This window comes from Lissotriton helveticus, chromosome 11 (genome assembly GCF_964261635.1).
Source record: "Lissotriton helveticus chromosome 11, aLisHel1.1, whole genome shotgun sequence".
In the NCBI taxonomy this organism is placed as follows: Eukaryota; Metazoa; Chordata; class Amphibia; order Caudata; family Salamandridae; genus Lissotriton; species Lissotriton helveticus.
Window position 1 is genome coordinate 926,910,224 of NC_136072.1, and position 16,467 is coordinate 926,926,690.

The window sequence follows — 16,467 nt, forward strand, 5'->3', positions numbered from 1 at the left end:
GGGTTGCAAATAAACATTAAAAAGCAGTGGGGACAGTGCAGATCCCTGGGGAACTCCGCAGTCAAGTGAGCCCACATCAGATATCCCATCCCCCAATTGAATCCTTTGGGTCCTACCAGAGAGAAAGGATTCAAGCCATCGGTGAACTAGATCTTGTATACCTAAAGTGGCCAATCTGTCCAGTAGGAGAGTATGGCTGACAGTATCAAATGCCGCTGATAGGTCTAATAATATCAGGGCACACGGTTTTTTACCATCAGCCATAACTCTAAGCTCATCAAGCACTGAGAGCATCACCAGCTCAGTGCTATGGTGGGCTCGAAACCCAGCTTGGCGTCCCTGGAGAAGATGGTGAGCCTCCAGAAACGACAAGAGCGATTTCAGAACATGTTGTTCTATGATTTTGGCCTGGAAAGGTAGCTGGGATATTGGCCTATAGTTTTTTAAGTTAGTTGGGTCTGCTCCAGGTTTTTTTATTAGGGGCTTAACTCGTGCCTCTTTAAGGCTGAATGGCAGATATCCAGTATCCAGCGAGTTGTTAAGTAAGGGGATGATGTGTCCCTCTAGACCATGTAGCGCCATTCGTAAGATTCTAGGAGGGCATGGATCCGATGGGGAACCTGTTTTAATTCGGTTCATAAGCTGCCTGAGGGAAACTATATCTAGTTGTAGGAAACTGGAGAGGGTATGAACAGGAGAGGGGGTTTGAAGGCACGGTAGTAAGGGGTAGCTAGTGGAGATATTGTTGATATCTGAGAGAATAAGCCTAACTTTTTCCAGAAAGAAGGATTGGAAAGTATTGCAATCAATTGGGACCTCTGTTTTATCTGTTTTTTTACTGAGCTCAGTCAGAATTCTAAAGGTTTCTTTCTGTTTATTTCCGGCATTGTTTATTCGAGCTTCAAAATATTTGGCTTTGGTTGACAAAATACATTTTTTATAAAAATTGAGCGATTACTTATATTTGTCTCGCTCTGTGGGATCATTGGTTTTACGCCACCGTCTTTCAGTATAACGAAGCTTTCTCTTAAGTTCTCTCAATGAAGAATTGAACCAAGGGGCCCCTTTTTCTGCTTCTTTAATCTGATGTTTCTGCTCTGGTGCTACCTGATCAATAGCCCAGCATAGGTTTTGTGTAAAGTTTACACACTCTTGATCTAAATTGCCTTGTTCATGGGCAGGAAATGTTAATGTGAGGAGGAGGTCTGTCAAGGTTGCTGGGTCAATTTTATTCCATTGACGTACCATTTTATAAATTTGAGGTGTGTGGGTCGGATGGCCTTCTATTGGGATACGGCAACTTATTAAGAGGTGATCTGACCAAAGGCAAGGTAGAATATCTGTGAGAATAACCTCCGTGTGGGTAGTCCAGATGAGATCTAAAGTATGGCCTTTATTATGTGTGGGCACCTCTACTAGTTGTTGGAAACCTAATGTAGTCATAAGAGTTTCCAGCTGTAGGGTCGCCGTGTCTTTGGGTTTTTTATCCCAGTGTAAATTAAAATCACCCACTACTAGTACTCTCTGATAGCGTGTGCGGGTATCAAAGATAATGGTTGTAAACAAATCATTAAACTGAGGGGTTGATTTAGGGGGACAGTAAACCGTCAAAAGAGCAAGACATGAATTGTTGAAAGTGATTTTTACCCCGAGTATATCAGCTGAGTCCACAGTCTCTGCCATTAATTTCGTGACCATCAGTTGTTTTTTAAACAAGATTGCCACGCCCCCCTCTAATGTTGTTACTACGATTGTGCCACATGGCATCATATTCTTCATATTCATTTGGCAGGGAAGCAATGATATCTGGTATTGAACTATCTCCCAACCAGGTTTCTGTAAGTGCCAATATATCTATATCCTCATCCTGGAGAAGGGTGAAGATTTCTAAGTGGTTTTTTTGTAACGACCGTGTGTTCAGACTTGTCAGTTTCAGATCTGTCTGGGGTTTGGAAGTCAAACTAGTTTTATTTCCGGAGCATTTTTGGGTGGGCGATAGATCGCGATTTTGTAGTATATTTACTTCCTTTAGTATATCGAAGGTGGGTCTACTGATGGAATGAGTTTTAGAGTCCAGTGAGTATAACTCTTTGACTGAGTACACTATTCGTAGGCCAGGGGGTCTGGCCCCAGGGCCTGGTCGTGCGCGGACGGGCGCAGATGGGCTTACCTTTGGCGCACCTTTGGTGCGCCATCAGTGCGCCCGCTGCGCGCGTCCGCTGCGCGTCCACTGGTCCATCAGCCTAAATAGATATCCAAGCGGAGACGCGGCTCCGCCCCCTTTGGCAGGAAGTGCAGCCCGGGGTCAATCTGCTGGTAACACGCCCTCCTCTCAAACAGCTGAGCTGCGGGGACCGAGGCGGTTATCAGTCAGAGTGCATGAATGAGTCCAATGTAGGTGGAACAAAGTTAAAAAAAAGCCTAAATCGCTTAAGTTTAAAGTTTAAAATCAGTTCCAAGTTGCGCTATCAGTCAAGCGTTTCAATCAGGATTAGCACAGTGTGACCACGCGTGAGGTCAGGCAGCCGCCTACACACCGCAGATGGGAAATAGGCTCAACCTAAAAAGCACTCCTTAAAGTGTTGCAGCTGTTTCCACATTCTGATCAGTATGTAAGAGGCTCTAGGTGCAAGCAGTGAACACAAGAAGGCCGACGGTCACAACTTACAAAGCGGTTTTTAGTGCTTTATTTGGAACAATGTTCATGAATTTGACGGAAGCCTCTGGTGCTTTAATTTACAACAGCATCTCGAGAAGTACAGAAACCCACTAACCCCAAAACAAGCGCGCGCTGGCGGGGGAGAGCTCTTTGAAATGTGAAGCTCTCAGCAAGGGGGGAGGAGAAGTGACCGGATCCCTTTGAAGCACACATGGCCTCGCGGCCGTGAAAGAAGTGTGAACAAGCAACAAATGGCTTTCATGTGGTGATGCGAGGCAGGCGGATAGAAGCGCGTTCACGAGACCACATGCACTTCTGGAAATCCGCATTTTTCAGAGCTTAGTTTAGCTCTTAGTTTAGCCCCAATAGTCTCGTCCTATTCATTCCTTGCGGAATGGAATAGGACGAGACTTAAAAAGGGGTCCAACAGGACCCGGTGTGCTATAGACTGATTTCCCTGCTTGCTTCCTTGGTTAAAGTGGTTGGGCGGTTAATCCTGGAACACCTAAAAGACTGGGCAAAGGATACTCAGGTATTATCTGACTTACAGTATGGTTACCGTGCTGGATTAGGCACAATAGAACAAAGGATACATTCTGGTAGGCAAATATAAAAGAGTAAAAAAGGGCAGTTAGTACCTGGCATTTCTGGACCTCACCACGGCCTTTGACTCCGTAAGGCACGATAGGCTGTGGGAGGTCCTTGAGGCAGTGGGGATTGATCCCCATATTATTGACTTTTTATAACGTTTGTATAGTGGTGCTACTGCAAGCATGTGGTATGGCTTTGGGGGGAGTGCACTAAGGCTTTTAGCATTAGGAGAGGGGTCAGGCAAGGCTGCGTGCTGGCCCCCTTCCTTTTTATTCTCTACATTAATGGACTAGGACAAGCGTTACTGCTGAAGGGTAAAGATTTTCCAGAAGCTGGTGGTCACCCATACCGGCACTTTTATTTGCGGACGATGCCGTTTTAATGGCACACACACAAAATGGCCTTCAGAGGATCCTGGAGAGTTTTTGTGGTTTTATGAAGGATCTGGGTCTTAACATAAACATCTCCAAGACCTTTGTCATGGGATGTGGTCAAGGAACACAGAGGACACGCGAAATGTTTGTAGATGAGAAGAAGTTAGCCTCAACTAAATAAATTCCTACTTGGGCATTTTATTTAATCAGCAGGACTCGTGGGCTCAAACTATTTTTGCTAATAAATTGGCGTTTACTAGGTCAACCACAGCTCTTGCAACTTTTGCTAAAAAGCTAGGTAGGAAACCAGTCACGGAGCTCCTGCAAATATATAAGGACAAGTGTATCACCATAGCGATATATGGGGCAGGGGTGTGGGGCTTGGTGAATACCCTCCCACTACAAATTCTAGAAAAATCGTTTTTGAGATATATTCTATCTGTACCACCCAGTACCTCCTCTTATGTTTGTCATGAGGAGGTGGGCCACCCTTATATTGCTGACCTTAATACATTAGAGCCAATACTGCTGTGGCACAGGATCTGGTGCAAATATCAAACCAAGCTAAATAGGGAGATCATGCAAGACAGTTTAAGGCTGGAAGGGGCTTTAAAGTTTCCCTGGATTACATTTTTACCTGACTTTATGAACGATCTTGGTCATCCGGCATATTTTCTAGATCCAAGCTCTATGCTGATGATTCCCAGAAAAATCTTAAAGAACTATGGGCCAGATGTAGGTAATCCCAGATTACCGATTCTTAAATACCGAATCATACCAATTCGATATTTAAGAACTGGCAATCGGGATGTAGGTATTTTTACCTATTCAATTACCGAATCGGTAAGATTCGGTCATTACCGAATCGGTATTTACCGATTCGGTAAATGCCATTGATTCCTATGGGCTTTGAGGCCCACAGGAATCCATGTCAATTACCGAATCGGTAAATACCGATTCGGTAAAATTACCGAATTTACAAGGTGAACAGGGTGTCAATTTGACACCCTGTTGCACCCCTGATTCTGGCTTGTGTGCAATGGGACACACATACATGCCCTTAGAGCATTTATGTGTGCCACATGGCACCGGTGTACATGAACAGATGTGCATGTACACAGAAATTCATTATTTACCGCCAAGTATTATTGGTGGTAAATAATGAATTCCTAAGGGCCTGTGGCACTGTTTTCAGTGCCACCTACATCTGGATTCACAGGATCGGTAAATTTACCGATTCGGTATTTTACCAAATCGGTAAATATACCGAATCTGTAACTTTACCGATTCTGTAAAGTTAGGCCCCCTACATCTCAAACTCCAAATAACGGTCGGTAACGGCCGAAATCAGCCGTTACCGACCGGTATTTGGCGACCTACATCTGGCTTGAAGTCCTCCAATTACTGAGTTCTATTCAAATGGCAGGGGAAATTTACATACTACTTCAGGGATGGAGCCTTATTTATCTTTCGTACCTGGTGGTTTTGATAGGTTGCTCCTAACTAGATTTAGATTGTGCAATGTCCACAGATTCGTGTCACTACCAAAATTGAATGACTGGTCCCGTGTGTTACCACCTTGTCTGTGTGACAAAAGTTCTGAACAATCTACTATTCATCTAGTCCTGTTTTGTAAATTTTATCATGAGCTAAGGAAAGTGTGGTTGATTCCATTTTTAAAATGCCTAGGGCTGAGGCAATGACGCCCAGCCTTTATTTTACTTCAGCTATTGGAAAATGAGCATATAGCGGGGAGATTAACAATGTTTTTAAAGAAGGTGCTTCAACATAGGAAATGTATTGTAACTGCTAAGTTATAATTACTAGGTGTCTTCCTACTATGAATATGTGTTTATTTTCTTCATTTTGTAAAACTTGAGATGTGTACATTATTTTTAATACTTTGTGAATTTAATATAAAATGTTACAGGTTTTTATGTGCTTTTATGTCTGATCAAAAAGCAGCTGAATAAAGCTTTCATGACTTGACTTGACAAGGGAGATGATCCGATTTGGCTGCCTCTCCAGGGTACAGGTTAACTAGAGCAAATCCGTCCTCTTCCCCCTCACACATGCTACCAAGCAGTTTCTATCTGACTATTCGTTCATTTGGGCGACTGGTCCCACCATATACCTGGGCATTTGGCTGAGCAGAGATATGGACGAGTTGTAGAAGTCCAATTTCGGCAAGGCCACTGATCCTTTGGGAAGCATACAATCCGGTCATACAGGGACAAGCCATATCCCTGATCTCAGATCATAAAAGAGAGCAGAGAAAAGTGGTAGAAACCCTTGACCAGGAAGTGCACCACTTAGAGACACTTCACGCACAAAACCCATCGGACACCAATACACATAGATTGCGTACAAAACAGCACGAATACAAAGAATATTTATGGGAGGATGCTAGACCCAGACTTTTCAGTGGTTAGACACAGGGTCTATGAGTCCGGGGACAAGGCAGGCAAGCTTCTTGCCTGGCTACACAAGCGCGCACGGGCGGACAGATGGGTGTCAGAGCTTCGATTAGAGGACGGCAGTACAACGTCAAACCCACAAGGGATAGTGGATGCCTTAGCGACTCATTTTGAACACATCTACACCTCTGCAACAATGACTGACTTCCCGGAGTCGATGGCATTCCTTAGAGATATTCAATTACCAATGCTGACAAAGGAAGAGGCGCATCTCCTAGACGCTGACTTTACGACGGATGAATTAACGCGGGCCATACATAAGATACGATTGGGTAAAGCTCTAGGCCCCAATGGTATACCAATAGAACTTTCCTAGCGAACAGCTGGAAAGTTGACGCCCTATCTCTGAAAGATGCATGAAGCTAGTCTGCACCAGGGTGAACTCCCTAAAGACCAACGCATAGCCACCATAGTAACCATCCATAAACCGGGTAAGTCCCCATTGGAGAGAGCCTCCTACCGATCCATCTCCTTGATCAACGCAGAGGCCAAAACATTGGCCAAAGCCTTGGCTCTCAGACTGACCCCACATCTTCTTAACTAGTGCACCCAGACCAGTCGGGCTTTATGCCTGGAAGAAATACAGCCCTAAACCTTAGACGTCTGCATAGTGTTATGAGTCACAAACACACTATACAGGAAGAAGCGGCTATATTATCCCTCGACGCAAGGATGGCCTCCGACTCTGTCAAATGGCCATTCTTCTTTTCAGTCCTCAAAGATTTGGGGTTCGGGCCTAAGTTCCGTTCCTGGGTACGGTTACTGTACACTATCCCACTCGCACACGTGGTGGCTCATGGACATATTTCACGTGAATTCTCCCTGGGACATGGAATGAGACAGGGTTCTCATCTGTCTCCACTCCTTTTTGCCTTGGTGCTGGAGCTACTGGCAGCCTGGGTATGGAAAGATCCAATTATACGAGGACTCCGATGGGTGGAGGGATGGGAAGTCCGCATCCCCCTCTATGCGGACAACATTTTAGTATACAAAGCATCCCCAAAACGTTCCCTCCACAGACTTCTTAATATATGTGATATATACGGGACAGTTCCAGGATATACAATCAACTGGGAAAAATCAGCACCATATATTCTACACAGTTAAAATAGTCACAGACAGCTTCAAATATTTAGGAATTCATGTCACATCCGACCCGGATGACTTCCTACTGAGAAACCTACAAGAACCCCTGCACATGCTACGACACAAAGCCAAGCATTGGAAATCACTGCAACTTACCCTACTGGGTAGAGCGGCACTTTTCAAAATGATGGCGCTCCCCAGGTTTCTCTATGCCCTCGCTAACACTCCATTTTCTGTCCCCAAATCCTATTTTAAAGCAATAGACTCAGAGGTTAACAATCTCCTATGGGATGAAAACTTGCTAGAATCGCAGTGGCGAAACTAGCCAAGAGCTGGTATGACGGAAGAATTGCACTCTTAAATATCCAAGCATACTACTGGGCTGCTCAAATGACAGTGATTAACCAGTGGGTCCATGCGCCGCAGACTGACCCCGCGTACCGACTGGATCGGCATGCTCTGGGAATGAGGGGAGTCAACCGGATCCTCTATAATAAAAATGAAAAGTCTTGCCTACTGGGACCGACAGCACATAATATCCATGTATGGCACAGTCACACGACAAGTAGGATGGACAGCCGTATTAACGCAGCACACCCCATTATGGGACACAGACAGATTGGGCACACTAGGCAAATGTAAGGGGTTTTCAAAGTGGGATGTAATAGTGATATCTCGACTGGGCGACCAAGAGTTGCCGCCTTTGCCGTCGTCCTCCCTGAGTGGGTGGAGTTTGGCAACACCGGGACTCATGGTCGACGCCAGCTGCTCAAACTAAGACGCGTTTGACTAGCGTGAAGAGAACATGGTGTTGAACTGCACACAGTCCATGAGGAAGGGGCGTTTGTGGCCCCGAAACGCGTCGGACCCAATTTTAATTCAGGGGAACCTGTGAACATTGCAGAGGAGCCAAATACAGACCGGAGGGTCGGATGAAGCGGTGAGCCCTCCCGAAGCGTTTGCGCAATTTGCTCTGCTATATTCAGGCGGCCAGCCTCGGTCGCGGAAGGAGCTCCACTCTGATGGCGGAACATGTATCCTGTCCTAAGAGACTGAGGCGAGATCAAACACACTCGCCTGTCAGCGCAACATCCATTTGAATAAAACGTGATGCTCGCAGCTTCCCTCTCATCCTACTTAAGGATCTTAATGACAGTAATATAAGTGCAGACACGCCAACCTACTCAAGGTTACTATTTTGTTTCACTTCACAGGACTACGTTGACCATGAGTCCCGGTGTTGCCAAACTCCACCCACTCAGGGAGGACGACGCCAGCTGCTCAAACTAAGACGCGTTTGACTAGCGTGAAGAGAACATGGTGTTGAACTGCACACAGTCCATGAGGAAGGGGCCTTTGTGGCCCCGAAACGCGTCGGACCCAATTTTAATTCAGGGGAACCTGTGAACATTGCAGAGGAGCCAAATACAGACCGGAGGGTCGGATGAGGCGGTGAGCCCTCACGAAGCGCTTGCGCAATTTGCTCTACTATATTCAGGCGGCCAGCCTCGGTCGCGGAAGGAGCTCCACTCTGATGGCGGAACATGTATCCTGTCCTAAGAGACTGAGGCGAGATCAAACACACTCGCCTGTCAGTGCAACATCCATTTGAATAAAACGTGATGCTCGCGGCTTCCCTCCCATCCTACTTAAGGATCTTAATGACAGTAATATAAGTGCAGACACGCCAACCTACTCAAGGTTACTATTTTGTTTCACTTCACAGGACTACGTTGACCATGAGTCCCGGTGTTGCCAAACTCCACCCACTCAGGGAGGACGACGCCAGCTGCTCAAACTAAGACGCGTTTGACTAGCGTGAAGAGAACATGGTGTTGAACTGCACACAGTCCATGAGGAAGGGGCCTTTGTGGCCCCGAAACGCGTCGGACCCAATTTTAATTCAGGGGAACCTGTGAACATTGCAGAGGAGCCAAATACAGACCGGAGGGTCGGATGAAGCGGTGAGCCCTCCCGAAGCGCTTGCGCAATTTGCTCTACTATATTCAGGCGGCCAGCCTCGGTCGCGGAAGGTGCTCCACTCTGATGGCGGAACATGTATCCTGTCCTAAGAGACTGAGGCGAGATCAAACACACTCGCCTGTCAGCGCAACATCCATTTGAATAAAACGTGATGCTCGCAGCTTCCCTCTCATCCTACTTAAGGATCTTAATGACAGTAATATAAGTGCAGACACACCAACCTACTCAAGGTTACTATTTTGTTTCACTTCACAGGACTACGTTGACCATGAGTCCCGGTGTTGCCAAACTCCACCCACTCAGGGAGGACGACGCCAGCTGCTCAAACTAAGACGCGTTTGACTAGCGTGAAGAGAACATGGTGTTGAACTGCACACAGTCCATGAGGAAGGGGCGTTTGTGGCCCCGAAACGCGTCGGACCCAATTTTAATTCAGGGGAACCTGTGAACATTGCAGAGGAGCCAAATACAGACCGGAGGGTCGGATGAAGCGGTGAGCCCTCCCGAAGCACTTGCGCAATTTGCTCTAATATTTATATATATATATATATATATATATATATATATATATATATATATATATATATATATATATATATATATATATATATATATATATATATATATATATATATATATATATATATACCAAAAGCAATGCCTGCTGTAGAGAGAACCACTCCGACAGGTAAGTGATTTGCCAAACTTCTTTAATGCAGGATGCAGCGAGGGCAATGCTAACCAGCACAGGAATATAGTCCAGATTGAGCCAAGAAAGCAAGAAAGGAGCACTTCAACTTCCAGCATGCCATGCATGTGGCCACGCCCACATGGGCGGGATGTTAGAGATTAAAGGAAGTGTTGCAAATCACCTGTTGTGGATGCCGATCCGGAGCCCATGAAGAAGTGTAAGGATCACGAAACGCGTCGGCTCAATTTGTTTCATGCGTGATATTCATGAATTTATAATAACCGCCAGCACAGTCCCGTGTAATGTTGCAGCAAATTCGCAAATTTCAGCAAACATTTTAAATTAAAAAAATAAACATTCGGAGACCCACTCTGACAATGATGCACTCACTCACAGACACACTGAAAGAGTGATAGTACACCCAGTCACAAACCCAGTCAGACTCATACACCCACTCACAGATCCACTAATACACTTAAATATCCACTGAGGAATACATCCACCCAGTCATAGACCTACCCTGAGGGTCATGCACCCACTCACAGACTTATGTCCTCACTCACAGACCCACACAGACACTGATGTACCCACTGACAGACCCACTCAAACACTCACGCACCCAGTCACAGACCGACTCAGAGACTTCCACACCCACTCACAGACCCACAAAGAGACTAATGCACCCACTCAGAGATCCACTGTAATACTGATTGTAGGAAACCACCTCTCTCTACAGTGTACTAAAATGAAGTGCAATGTCTAGAGAGTGCAAGAAATCCCCAACATGCAGGTAGAGGTAAAAGTAGATAATACTAATTCTCTTTTTGTGGTAGTGAGGGCAAACAGTTAGGCTTATCAGAGGGTAGGGGTAAGCATGTGTTGCACCCACAGAGGCAATAAATGAGACACACATACAAGAATAAATCAAAAACCAATTTGTAAAAATAATGTCAATTTTTATATATTTTTTAAGACCACGAACACAGTTCTTAGGTAAGTACTTTCAGAGATATGAATTTGCAAAGTTCAATAAATATATCACTTAAATGTGCAATTACCCACCATAGGAAACAATGGGACAAAAGCAGAAAAATGCATAGAAATTCAGGCAATGCTTTCACGAAGTTCGCCTTCTCGTTTTAGGTCGATGTCAGGACCAGGTCCAAGGTTCTAACAGGAGAAGTTTGCCAGTATCCCGGATTGGGCAGTAGCAGAGGTGCTGAGGTCTTGAAAGCTGGTGCACAAAGATGAAGTGGGCCACTCGAAAAATCACTGCACAGTGGGACTTACAGGTAAGTGCGGTGAGTCTCCATGTACCAGCGTGCATAATGTTTTTCTTCACGTACTGAGTGCAGCCCACTGAGGACTTATAATCAATGGCTTGCATGCAGCAAATTTGAATAAATTGAGCACTTCGTAAGCACCTGAGACAAGCAGCCTATGTTTACGGGGCGTAAAGCCCTGAAACGCATCAGGCATCCATACTCACCAGGATGCAAAGGTGAGTGAAATCACAGCTAGCCGGAGGGCTGGCTTTGCCGAGTGCCTCCTGGAAGCTCCAGGGCAATTTGTGTTTGAAATATTACAGCGCAGCGGTCCCGCCGCGTCAGGACTGCACCATCTTCAGCAAACTTAATGAAGAGGCTGGGGACTTGATCTGTTTCAGACCCGTTCTGCGCAACAAGCCTGATGTAATGCACTCGCCGAATCGTCATGGATCCTACTATAGATTTTTGTAATATGCTTTTAAATTATCAAGTGTGAGCGGAACCCACTGTGGGGAATGTAAAGATGGCTCATGGGAAAATACAAGTACCAGCATGCATAATGATTTTCTTTATGAACTGAGTGCAGCCACTGAGGGCTAATAACCTATGGCTAGCATGCAGAAAATGTGAATAACTTGAGCATTCCTCAAGCACCTGAGACAAGCAACCTATGATTAAGGGACGCAAAGCCCTGAAACGCGTCAGCCATCCATTCTCACCAGGATGTGAAGGTGAGTGAAATCACAGCTAGCCGGAGCGCTGGCTTTGCCAAGTGCCTCCTGGAAGCTCGAGGGCAATTTGTGTTTGAAATATTACAGCGCGGCGGTCTTACCGCATCAGGACTGCACCATCTTCGCCAAACTTAATGAAGAGGCTGGGGATTGAAACTGTTTCGAACCCATTCAGCACAGCAAGCCTGATGTAATGCACTCGCCGAATCGTCATGGATCCTTCTATAGGATTTGTAATATGCTTTTAAATTATCAAGTGTGAGCGGAACCCACTGTGGAGAATGCAAAGATGGCTCAAGCGAAAATACAAGTACCAGCATGCATAATGTTTTTCTTCTCGAACTGAGTGCAGCCCTCTGAGGGCTAATAACCAATGGCTAGCATGCAGAAAATGTGAATACATTGAGCACTTCGCAAGCACCTGAAACAAGCAGCCTATGATTAAGGGGCGCAAAGCCCTGAAACTTGTCAGGCATCCATACTCACCAGGATGTGAAGGTGAGTGAAATCACTGCAAGCCAGAGGGCTGGCTTGCTGTTGAGTGCATCCTGGAAGCTCCGGGGCAATTTGTGTTTGAAATAGACTGCACCAACTTCTCCAAACTTAATGAAGAGGCTGGGGATTGAAACTGTTTCGAACCCGTTCAGCGCAGCAAGCCTGATGTAATGCACTCGCCAAAACGTCATGGATCCTACTATAGGATTTGTAATATGCTTTTAAATTATCAAGTGTGAGCAGAACCCAGTGTGGGGAATGCAAAGATGGCTCATGGGAAAATACAAGTTCCAGCATGCATAATGTTTTTCTTCACAAACTGAGTGCAGCCCACTGAGGGCTAATAACCAGTGGCTAGCATGCAGAAAATTTGAATAAATTGAGCACTTCGCAAGCACCTGAGACAAGCAGCCTATGATTAAGGGGCAAAAGCCCTGAAACGCATCACGAATCCATACTCACCAGGATGTGAAGGCGATTAAAATCACTGCAAGCCGGAGTTATGGCTTGCTGCTGAGTGCGTCCTGGAAGCTCTAGAGCAATTTGCGTTTGAAAAATTACAGCGGGGCAGTCTCACCGGGTCAGGACTGTACCATCTTCGCCAAACTTAATGAAGAGGCTGGGGATTGAAACTGTTTCGAACCCGTTCAGCGCAGCAAGCCTGATATAATGCACTCGCCAAAACGTCATGGACCCTACTATAGGATTTGTAATATGCTTTTAAATGATCAAGTGTGAACAGAACCCACTGTGGGGAATGCAAAGATGGCTCATGGGAAAATACAAGTACCAGCATGCATAATGTTTTTCTTCACGGACTGAGTGCAGCTCACTGAGGGCTAATAACCAATGGCTAGAAGGGAGAATATTTGAATAAATTGAGCACTTCCCAAGCACCTGAAACAAGCAGCCTATGATTAAGGGGCAAAAGGCCTGAAAGGCGTCAGGAATCCATACTCACCAGGATGTGATGGTGAGTGAAATCACTGCAAGCCGCAGGGCTGGCATGCTGGCGTATAATTTGTGTTTGAAAGAGACTGCACCATCTTCGCCAAACCTAATGAAGAGGCTGGGGATTGAAATTGTTTCGTACCGGTTCAGCCTAGCAAGCCTGATGTAGTGCACTCGCCAAAACGTCATGGACCCTACTATAGGATTTGTAATATGCTTTTAAATTATCAAGTGTGAGCGGAACCCACTGTGGGGAATGCAAAGATGGCTCAAGGGAAAGTACAAGTACCAGCATGCATAATGTGTTTCTTCATGAACTGAGTGCAGCCCTCTGAGGGCTAATAACCAATGGCTGCATGCAGAATATTTGAATACATTGAGCACTTTGCAAGCACCTGAGAGAAGCAGCCTCTGATTAAGGAGCGCAAAGCCCTGAAACACCTCAACCATCCATACTCACCAGGATGTGAAGGCGAGTGAAATCCAAGCCAGCCCTCCGGCTTGCAGTGATTTCACTCGCCTTCACATCCTATATATATACACACACACACATACATATCGCCCCAACTGCTAAATCCTAACCACCCTAAAAATACCTTTGCTACCCAAATACCCCTACCCGCCCTAAACCCTAAAAATACCCTTACCACCCAAATACCCCTACCCACCCTAAACCCTACAAAGACCCTTGCCACCCAAATACCCTTAGCCACCCTACACCCTAAAAATACACACACTCACTCACATATAAAGGCTTTATAGTTTTCTACAAAATACTCACATTTTCATTGTAAAGGCATGCATGTTAAAGGTTTATGCGTGTCAAAGTTTTGCATAGTAAAGAAATGCATTGTAAAGACGTGCATTGTTTTTTTTTTTTTTTTTTTTAAAACCTTTATTGTGCACAAAAAGGAACAAATACGGGCCTACAACCATCAGGCCGGCCACAAAACTTTAAGCACAGGTGCGAGCAACGTTATTCCACAACGGCATCAGGTATGATAGCAACAATTAGTAGCCGTGACACAAAATGGAGTCATGTCGCCAAGGAAAAGGAGAATTGAAGGTTAAATTTTAAAATTATAAAGAAATATAACAATGAAGAATGAAATCAAGGAGAACTGAGTCCAGACAGTAAGTACACAAACATGAGCAGGCAGCATTAATTAGAACAACAATATGAAGAACACCACGTCGAGATGGCAGTAACACACCCAACAATAGGAGTTGCAGTCCACAGTTACGCACTACCCTCAGCGCCACCCACTACCTACTAACCTTCAGGGCAGACCCAGAACTGAAACCAGAACAAGAAAGCGCAGAAATTAGAAAAATAAGGCCCATAGAAACTAAAAGAGAAATTAAATCTACCCCCCCACCCTACAACAATCCGGAGGCTACGGCCTACCCCCCCCCCGGCAAAGTGCCTGTCGCCCAGTAAAGAAACCCGAAATACAGAGGAAGAATAGAAAAGAAAGAAGTAAAGATAAGAAAAGAAAACCATCACACTTGAAGCATCGGGAGGAAGAGAAGAACAAGCCAGTCTATCACTCCCGAAAAGGAAAGGAAACGAGGGAGGAGGAGCCCTAATATTAACAAACTCCCGGTCCCCCAGCCATGTATAGCCCCCTGCCCCAATTGAAGCAATAAAATCGAAAAATACACCAGCAAATGAAATATTGAAACAGATGTGCCCCGGACCCCGAGTCAGTACTGAAATGATCACCCCGTCCATATGGGCGGTAACAGGATAAACCCAGTTCCACCCCACGTGCGAATTCACCAGGATGAACAACAGTAGCAGAACAGATATGGGGAGCTACGACCTCTACATTCACCAGAGAGGTGGCACAGTCAGAAACAGAACAGCCAGGACAACCAGAGTGAAGCCCCGAAGACCACGATCTCTAATCCGGTCGCGAGCGACCACTATACTATGAGGCCCAGCAAACGCCCTCCCCAGTCAGGACAAAGGGACAAAATGGCCGCCGTAATGAGAGTGCAGACAGAGGAGAGCAAGATGGACGCTACCCTGTACAAATAACCCCCACGTCACCATAAGTTTCCAGGACCAGCAAACAGGAAACAAAGAAAAACGTGGCGGAGGCGATAGCGAGCAATTAATCAGGGTAGCCAGTGTATAATGCAGCTTGTGTCAATGACAAAGGTCGCAACACCCAAAGGATGCCTTAATTGGAGAGCAAAACAACCACTAGCTATAATAGAGACAGACGGGGGGAAACAATCTACATCGTAAATACAAATCATGTAGCCAATACGTATCACAATCTAGCCCCGATCCCCACCCGGTAAGACGGTGACACAACCAGGAACCCGCCCCTCCCGCATCAAATGTACACGCTCGGACACCCCCGGCTCATTAAGCATCCCACACCCCAGCATCAATTACCAGAGAACTGCACCCGAGACATCCTCATTGGGGAAAGATAGTAAGCAATACCCTGTGTACCACACACATATCAAGTTTGTCCTGGCCTCCACCAGTCCGTACAGGAATGCAATCAGAGGATCGGCTAGCCTTGGCCCGATCTAGGAGGCACTTTGTCACCCAACCATCTTGGCAGTCCGCTGCAATCCGTCTTGACGAGGAAACATGGCCGCCTCGAGGATAAGGAAAGCGCACCATCGCCGAGGGAACTCCGGTCGTCCCCCGCAGATAGTAGTCCAACAACAAAATGTACTCCCAGAGCGCATAAATGGCAAAAGTCGCTGAACGACGAGATGGAACTAGTCAAGGAGGGAGCAGGGGCAAGGGCAGGAGAACAAGCTAGCGATGCACTGCATAGCCAGGCTGGTTCACGAGGCAGACAGCCAATCGAAGAACAAAGGGGAAACACTGTAGCAACAGCAGCGTGAATGAGCTGCAACAAGTCTGCAGAAGCTCCAGTAGCGGTTATATCGGGTGATACAGTAGCAACAGGAGGTAGCGAGGGGCTGGCAAGTTGTAACCAAGTCAGACCTGAGTCCTGTTGAGAGTGAACCCCTCGCGTTCGGCTCACAGCAGGGAGACACGCATCAAGTTTCTCAAACAGCACCGCCGAGGCACGCAGTATCTCCGACCGCACCTCATCCAGGATATTCAACACCTCCCTGTAGGTGCAGTCCGGCCGTGATACTCGAGGCTCTCCAATCTCAGTGGA